This window comes from Tinamus guttatus, unplaced genomic scaffold (genome assembly GCF_059628265.1).
Source record: "Tinamus guttatus ecotype Peru unplaced genomic scaffold, ASM5962826v1 Tinamus_guttatus_pri_ptg000372l, whole genome shotgun sequence".
NCBI lineage: Eukaryota > Metazoa > Chordata > Aves > Tinamiformes > Tinamidae > Tinamus > Tinamus guttatus.
The window spans coordinates 740,200-750,000 of record NW_028288906.1 but is presented as its reverse complement, the minus strand read 5'-3'; positions in this window follow the sequence as shown (position 1 = coordinate 750,000).

Sequence of the window (9,801 nt, the reverse complement as noted above, 5' to 3'; positions counted from 1 at the left end):
GAAAGGAAAGAGAAAAGAAAAGAAAAGAAAATCCTAACATAGGTCAACAACACAAAACTCTGCCATGTCCTTATGGTCATATTACCAATCTAGCAAGCAATCACTTCGCAATCAGGTGTACTGAGGAGTAGCACAGTGGGGTGCGCTGCATAAGACAATGTATCTGTCCTCATTCCTAAAGTATGGCCTCACTGTGCTAATATAATTGAAAGAGAAAATCCTTGCTCTAATAAGCTTTCATGCTAAGCAGAGGAAAAAAATCGAAGAGTAAAATCAAAATGTGTTCATATGCAAGAGAATTTCCTTGCTGTCTTAATAAAGTCTGATGGCTTTCTTGGGATAGGTATTCACATCTAAAATGATTCTCAGCTATCTTGAAGCTATCTTCTGTAAACAGATTGGAGAAACAGCTGAAATAACACAAAAAAAGTCACATACTTCTTCTATATAACATATCAGCTTCATAATACAGAGATTCCCTTACACAGCAACTTTTAAAAGCAACCACAGACAGCTCCACATGAAGTCCGTTTTATTTTTAAAACTAAAGAACTTGAACAGCAAAATTTCCTTCCAGAGGGCATTGTGAAGAAAACGTGAGCAAAGCTTAAGATATGGTGACAACCGGAATTCCTGAGTATCATGTCAATTGGTGCAACGGAAAACACTTAAAATTAGGTAACTACTTGACCTTCATTGGTAGAAGACTAAAACTATCTTCTTGTACTTAGAAAAGCAGGGCTAAGCTTTTTGGGAGGTCAGAGAAGGAGATTGGAGTATATGGCCTCCCTTCCCACCTAAACTAACCTCTGATCATCACAGTCATCACAGAAAGAGCCCAAATGCCATCTACCACCAGTAGAAAGCCACCAGTCAACTATTAGTGAAGCAAAGATGGAAGTGATGTTTGTGAAACATGCATGAGGCACCAGCAAATGCACTAGACTGAGAAGGACATGGCTGCTTTTGAATACTTCCTTGATCTAATCAGCCACTGTCAAGGGTGTGGGGTTGCTACCTCACCTATAAGTTGAACCTCACCTTTGATCAACAAGCCTTTCTGCTCTGACAGCCAGAGTCTTAAATCTGTTCTTCTGCCAGTCGGCTGAAGAAGCTCCAGAGCTCTGCAAGCCCTTCAGGCAAATGCACCAAGGGCACCAAGACAAGCTTGCAGGGAACTGGTGAGATCCCAAGAGCGGTCTTGCTGGGAGCTAGACTGCGAAATGATTCAGCCAAGGACTGACCAGCTTTTTCTCACTTATGTGGCTTTGCTGCCATGTAAAAGAGACTACCCTCTTTCCATTTCTTGACAGTTTATATATACACGTGAGATGACCAGACCTTTTTTTTAAAAAAAAAATCTGGAAGCATGGAGAGGGAGGACCAAATGAATTGCAGACATCAGCAGGGTATGTCTGTATTAACTATGGCCATCTGCAGCTACAGGAAAGTTAAGTCAGTGAGTTATGCTTTAGCTGAATTGAAACCATTTGTTCTCATTCAGTCACTTGTCCACAAACAATTCACTTGTCCCTAGTGCATTTTTACAGAGTCTCTAAGTTCCAGTGACAGTGGCTTGTAGATATAGCCCCTAAGGAAACCTATGTATAGCAGAGAACACAAGTATCCCAATTTGATCAGCCTGTCCTCTAGCAATTATTTGGCAATTTATAGCAAGGATAGGATGAGAAAAAGGAAGAAGCAAAAGTATTGTGCTGTCACAGTCTATTGCAACATAATGACCTCTTTACTTGATAATGACCTCTTTACTTGCTTTCCAGTCCTTGGTGTGAAGGTGATGAAGAAGGGAGAGATCTTTATTTCTTAGAAGCACTGTTTTGATCAATTTGGGGATTATTTACATGGAATCAATTAATTATGCCAAGAGTTTAGCCCAGTACTAGAGCAGGGATGAGAGAAAGGGCAGCAGAAACTGAAGTTTTGTTTTAAGTGTTGTTATGTCAACAGCAGCAACAACACAAATGTAGCAAAAAAAGCTTTCTGTTTCAAGACATGCTTCTGTAATGAGGTGTTAGAAAGCACAGCTGTCTGCTCCTCCTATTCCTGAACTTGAAAGAACTGATAAAATAGCATTGTAGTAAGATAAGCAGGGAAAGGAAGAGTTAACTCTTAGCAGGACTTTCGAAACAGTGGTTTTCGGTTTTTATCACACAGTGTTAATTCCTGGAAAGTTAAGATCTAGCTAAGGTTCTATAACCTTTGGGACTCTGTCTCCAGAAAAACCTCATGTACAAACACAGTCCTGATGATGTAAAATATGCTTAGCATGTGCACTTCCTTCTCTGCAAAGATAGTGCAAGCCACCAGCGCATCCTCAGAAATGGCTCATCTGCACTGACTTAAATACAGTGGTCCAAGTTTGTCTGATCAAGAGAAGGACAAGTGAGTAAGCTAAGTTCTGTCATCTCTAGGAGCATAAAAACATGCTCCATGAAGCACAATAATTTAGAAAAGGAAAGCACAGCCTACCAAGTTCCACTGAAGTCCATTAATATTTCATCTTCACTTCAAAAACAGGAGGTCGAGGTCAGTCATGAGCATTTTGGAAAGCGCTCTGTATTACAAATATCTCAGATCCTCTTCTCTATCTCAAAACAACCCCTAGCAATGTACAGGGTTTCAAGAATATGCAGAAGGAGTTTAGTTTTTCTAAGAGCTGTTCTCAGACACAAAAATATATATATTGCAGTAGCACCTACCAACTAGATATTACAACCAAAATATGGAAATAAAAAAACATTCTTTGCCCAAGAGCACTCGCTGTTTTCATACAGAAAGAATTCATTCAGAAGAATGCATGACCTATTTACATGACCCATTCTACATGGATCTCAGTGAACAACGCAAATAGAGACAGCAATTTAACACCAGTGTAATGTCATTGAAATCAGCAGAATTACATCAGCATGAGATCAGAAAGGGGAAATAGGCCTAAATTCCGTAGACACTCACAGAATGTAGGAAGAGGTGTAGAAATCAATTTGTATGGGCAGTAACTGACTTCAGGAGAAGAAATGTGTGCTCAAACAGTGAAAGGAAGCATACCAATGTGGTAGCTCTAACAGGCATCTATTTAAGTATGTCTTAGTTTAAAACATTAAATTTTTAATTAAAATCATTGAATTGATTAGTATAAAAGCAACCATGGAACCCTCATGCTTTGAACACAAAGAAATAAATTATCAATTATTCGAGGGATTAGTGCCGTCTGTTTTGATTTTAATAAAGATTAGAGAGGAAAAACAAAGACACGGATCCATACAACCTCATACAAGGAAGCGCATGCCTTTTTTTTCTACTCAAACAAAGGAACAGACATATTAAACATATAGTACAGTTTTGACAAACAATCATTTGTGTTCTTTGTAAAAGTCTTTTTTAAAGAATTTAGAAATTCATTTTGCTCCAGAAGTCATGATGTTAAAGTGACTTCTGAATCAGCTTTGATGGATTTTGCTGTAGCAGGTTCTTTTGAAGCCAAAGGAGAAATTCCATATATTTGTCAATCAAACTTCCTTTTTTGTCTATGAACTGCTTGCTTTTTGGGTGATCCATCAGAAGGTGAGGTGGCAAGCCTCAGTTAAAGAAGTTCTTCCAAATCCAGGGAAGCCTAAATTCACAAGGCATCAAAGATGACATTTGAAGAGCAATGATGGATGAAGCCATGCTGATGCCACTGCAATAGACCTCAGGGATAAGGGCTTTAGTGATGGCTCTGCTACAAGTTTTCCATGAAACAACCAGTAAATAACTGTCTAAGCTTTTTATAGATACAGAGATTTAAAGACAAGGTGGCACCACTGAGGACATCTAAAATTTTCTGCATTTGACCTGCAACATTCCATTGATACATTGCTTAAAAAGATGGAAAATTTTCATCTGTAAAAAGATACTTTGTTCAGTGATGAATTAGTCTCTGAAAAAAAAATCCTCCTTCACCAACAGAGAAGAATTCATTTGGAAGAACTGTATTCCTGAGAACACACAGGAAGAACACCAAACAAACTTCACAGGAATTCAAGAAGGAAAACATCTGTAAACTCAGAGGGTGGGTAATGTCCCATGGGCAATAAACCTGGAGGAGGAAGGAGAACAAACAATAATAAGTATAGAAGAGCAACTTATCCCAAATTTGAGGAGGAAAAGAAAATGAAAGAAAGATTTTTTTTTTTTTTGGTATCAAAAGCCCTACATTTTCCTCAAGAAAAAGAAAAAAGCATGCAGGAGGTGAAAAGTAAGTAAGAACACATGCTAAGACAAATAAAAAGACCAGCAAACTGGACCAAAAATTAGAAAACAGCAATGCCAACAGGACAACAGAACAACAAGAATGTTAAAGCATCTCAGAAAAAGAAAAACAAAGCAAAGTCTTGGCCTGCTGCTCAACGGGCAAGGAAAGACACTGACAGATGACGCCAAAAAGGTAGAAGTATTTGATGTCTTTTAGCTTCACTCTTTACTAAAGAGGTCAACTGCAACCAGGTGGCTAATCCAATGAATGCCAGCAACAAAGAGGTAACATCAGGCCCCAAAAGGAAAAGAATGTGTTAGAGAACACTTCCATAAGTTAGTGTTATCAAATCAGCTCCACCTGATGAACTTTATCCCATAGTGCTTAAAAGAACAGACTGAAGCAATTTCAGAGCTGTTAGTGGTTTTCTCTGAGAAGCCAGAAGAAGGGGTTATGTCCTAGAAAACTGGAAAAGAGCAAACACCACATGTAGCTGAAAAAAAAAAAGAAAAAAAAAAAAAAAAACAAGGCGCTAGTGTTGTAGGCCAGTCAGTTAACCTCCATTCCTGTAAAATATCGTGCCAGTATTTTGAGTACTTGTCCCAGATAAACTGTCTGTAAGTTCAGAGAGAAAAATAGAAGATAAGCAGCAACCAACATGCGTTTGTGAAGAGCAAATCATGTCAAAGCAATCTAATTTATTTCTGTCAGATGTGCAGGCCTTGTGTGGATGGAACACTGGGTTTCGTTTATCTTAACTTCCATAAGACTTTTGACATTGTTTCAGAAGACATTATCACAAACAAGTTAGGAAGATATGTCCTGTATAAAGCTGTAATACTGTGGAAGCATAGTTATTGGAAACTACACTTAGACAATAATTATCAAGGGTTCACTGTCAAAATCTAAAGAGGTTTCTAAGGAGATTCTGCAGGGAACCCAGTACCCTGGAGAAATATTATCCACCATTTTCATCAATGACTTAGATAACCAACAACCTGACAGACATACAGTTACCTCTGTAGGTAGCACTGAACTGGGAGAAGCTACAAGTGTGTTAATGATAAGGAAAATTATTCAGACAGTTTATAGAACTGATCCAAAAATGAGACAATACAACTGAAAAAAGGCCAAGCTGACTATAACCAACCACATAGATACATGACAGAAAAACTGGCTCAGCAGCAGTTGTGCAGAGATCTGGGCATCATTGGCAGTCACAAGCTGAAGATGAGTCAACAGTGTCACGCTTCTGAGAAAGACTGATATCATACTCAGATGTGTGAATAGGAATGCCTCAACTCCTCATCAAGCACAGTGTCCAGCTTTGGACACTACACTTGAAGTGATATGTGGGCCTCTTGGAGAAATTCCAGGTGCAGCATGATCAAAAATCTAAAAACATGGTTAATCAGACTAAATGGGATAGGATTGTTTTGAGAAAAGAAAACTGCGGTGAGTCATAAAGGTAATCTTTATATATAGCGGAGCTGCTGCAAAGAGGAGACACAGAAATGATTCGCCACATCCAAAGGCTTACAGCAGCAAAGAAGATCAGGCATCAAGAAAACTTTCTGATGATAAGAACAGTTAAACATTGGAGCAGATTGCCTATGGAGTTTGTGGACTCTTCATCTTGCTGACTTTTAAAAGAACAGGTGGATGCAAAAAAATGTAGATACGCTGATAAAGGATTGCTTTTAAAATATGTCCTTTTGTCTTTGAATTGCTGTGATTCACATGCAAAATGAGGGCAATATTGCTTACCAATCTCATGTGGGCTTTTCAAGAACCATTAATGAATGTCTAGAAGACACTGAGTGTGGTATAGATACATAAGCCCTTGTAATAGATAAATCATGATCCTTGTGTCTAGTGGGGAGAGAAAAAAAATCAATGCTGCTTTCTTTCTGGTCTCTTTGTCATGGATAATTAATTTGAAAATGCTACCTTTTGGATGTGGAAACTGAGGCAAGGGACACAACGTGCCCAAAGTCACCTATCAAATTGGTGGAAGAGCTGGGAGCAGATCTCCTATACTGAAACCTGCAGTGTGTTTTGTCCTGGCATAGACTTCAGCCAAAGGTAGCTATGAAAAAAAGACTCTTGTCCTCTCAGGTACCTAAAAAAGAACACTCTGTCAGACCTCATCTAGGTTTTAGAATGGTGATTGTCATGCTCAAATATCTACAACACTACAGGCATATTTTTCAAACATTATGCTTTTGTGGGATAGGCAAATAGGTAGTTGGACTGATACAGCTTTATTATCATTTTTCAACTGGTTGTCAGTGGGTTTCCCCTGAAGAAATGACTAATGATATCAATTCCCATTTCCCCAGACTTCAGCCAAATCACAAGGACTTGGAGCAACATACATTCAACAGAGCAGTAATTAGAAGGACCTTTGGTTATCCTGGAAATGAGATTCAGATGGCAGAGATAAAACTGGCTAGATGCTAAAACACAGACCCCAGTCTCTAAAGTTCTGGGAGACTAAATGGCCCTGCTGTATATCACATCGCACTGCCATAAATTGTGTCTGATGAAGTTACGGACATGGGAACTCTGAACTACTGAAGTGCCTCTAAACAAGCTTGGTTCTGCAGAGCATCGAGCCTCTTCTGGCACAAAGGGTGAGCAGGAAAACGAGTGCAAGCCTCCATGCTGCCTCTCAGCATGCGAAAAGCACGCTTTCAGCAGCAAGAAAGCCTGTCAGGAGCATGACTCCATCCTGTACAGTGTCAAGGGCTCCTTAAAGTCCCCTCAGCCAGCAGCGTTTCCCTTCAGAGGGCAGGATTCCTGGCAGCTGGAGACCCACCAGTGAATCTGCCCATCCCAGGCACACTAAGTGCACGCTCAGAGATGGCCCCCTGAGGAGAAGGGGCATTTCCAGTACAGCAGCTCAAGTTTTTCTCATGACAGCAGGAGATGCTGTCGAGTCCTTATTTGCTGGATTTACTAGCTTCCACGCAGGCACGCTGCCGGGAGACCGCTTGCTGTTTGATGGGGGCCTGAAGTTTAAAGCTGCTTCCAGAGTTTTGTTGAGACAGACAGGATTCTGTCAACAGCACACCAGACAGAGAATCGTTAATATGAACACACTTTAGGATGCTGCTGTGTGCAGGCTCCCTTCCTGGTGGTTGCAGTTCTAAACTAATTAATTTCTGTGATCTGAACCGTTCTCTTTTATTAGTAGTATCAGCATGTGCAGTGCTGCATGGTTATAGATGATGTGCTCTCTCTAGGGATCCTATCAGCATGCTATTGTAGGTCTACACAACATGGAGAGAAATGTCTCCTATGTTTCCTTGGTAGAGTGTTTTTTTTTTTTTCCTGGTTATTTGTTTCTCTTGAACTCTTACTGCTTTCTCCCTTATTGTGAGCTCAGTGTTTGCTCCTTATGGGTTTCAGTGGCTGTTCAGCTCTGTCCTTGACTCTGACTGCTCAGAATGACCTTTCTGATAATTCTTCTTCACTCCCAGGGGCTGAGGTTTGTGGGTAAGGCAAGCTCACGGTTTCCTTGGATAATCTGACTTCATTATTTTCATTGTCAGGGGAGCGTGAGGTTCTTTTGCTCCTTGGTGCACAGCCTTCAGGATGAGTGATACATGGGCTTCTCCTATCTCATGACAGATAATCTTGACAAGGCTCCTCTTTTCCATTGCTTGTCTGGCTAGATACAGCACATAAATATAAATAGACACACACACATGATCCTTCCCTGTGCATGGGCACATATCAGCTGCACTGCAAGGTCTTGCAGGATTCTCAGCACTTCTTTGCAGCTCTGGTGGAAATGTGTCAGCCAAGGTGCTCAAATGTGCCTGCTACATGTGAATGCTCTCTCACAGAACATTTTAAAGGATCTTGCTTTGCAGAAGCTGAATGGTAATTCTGCCACTAACAACTGCTTCTTTTGGAAATCTAAAACATGGCATAGCTGCTTCTTCCAGAGAGTATTCCGCTTACGATTTTTGTCATTGCACTTCTGGGCCATTTCACTCCTATTTCATGATTTCGTTTTTTCAGTTCATGTCTTTGTCATCATCAGAAATGCACAAAATTCCACTTTCTACCTGCCCCTGGATAGGCTATTTTTCACTGAAAAACAAAGTAGCTGCTTTCCTTCAGGATGCACAGCGTGCATGTGCAGTACAACCTGTGTACCCAGATAACACCTTGTTTTCAAACAAGGCAGAAAGCTCCCCTATTAGTTCTTCGCTACTGCGCTTGGAGTCTACTTCTACTGTGCTTAACACTGGTACCTCTGGATATAGCCCTCTTGATCAGTGCTGGAGTGAAAGCTTATCTCAGTAGCGGTTATTTCCTCCCCTCCTCTACAGCACTTCTGTGTAGTGCGTTTGTCACCCCACATACTGGTTTCCATTGGCACTTTTAGTTTTGTCTGTGTGTTACTTGTTCTTTTCAACAACATTCATCTTTGTCACAACAGACTGCTATATTCTGAGTATGGATTTATCTGTGCAGATCCTATTCCAAATAACTATCTAAATAAAACATAATATTTCTTCTCCACAGCTATGCCGTTTGTTTTTCGCCTGGAAGCCTGAACATTTATTGATGAATCCATATTTGTACTTACAGCAGCCTCTCCAATCATTTCTTTAGTCATGTTCTATGTGGTTTGTAATAGTGCATGAAAGTGGAAAGCAAAGGTATGCAAATATCAATAATAATTATGTCCTCTGTATGCAGATTTCTTGAGTATTTCTGGAAATTCATCTTCTAAAGTACTTTTGTACAATTTAGGCAAATGTAAACATGCACTTTAATAATTGTGGAATAGTTTAGAGTGCAATCTATACTTAGTTAAGTTGCTCAATTAAGGGAGTACTGTAAATAATGTATGTATATATTGTATATGGATATATAGCTGCCATAATATTTAAATGTTTTACAATTTAATGTATTGTTCTTGTAATTCAAAGTAACAGATCCTTATTAGCATATATTTAACCATTTTAATCAGTACAGTAATGCTGCAATTGATTTAAGTTATGTATTAAAAACTCAGACTTTGGAATATGGATTCCTGTTACAGAATTTTTTAGTCAGTGGTGTTTGCTTAGTGGAATCATGTATTTTACAGCAGATGTAGTCTAATTCAGCTGTAGATTTTGAAAAAGAAAAAAAATATACTCTACCACAGATTCTCTATTTTAGATGTATTATAAATGCTAGGTGCTTGTTTCATTACTAGTTTTACAAAGGCTTCGGTAGTATTTGTCACTCCTTATCCTGGTTGATGGCTTTTCCACTATTTTGAAGGCAACTAACTTGAACAACAAATGCTGTAGCAAATCTTAACAGTGTTCTGGAGATAAATTTTTTCATGTCCAGTGAGCCATCCCTCCCTGTCTCCCTGCCTTTCGTACCACCGTTTTGTACCACCGATTTTTGTACCACCACATACCGAGATTTTTCTACTCTCCTTTACCTGAGATTTTGAAGGACCATAGACCTGAGGGAGTTCTTGAAGGACACTTCGCTCCTTCGACTTGTGTGAAGCTGCTACTGCGTCTCGC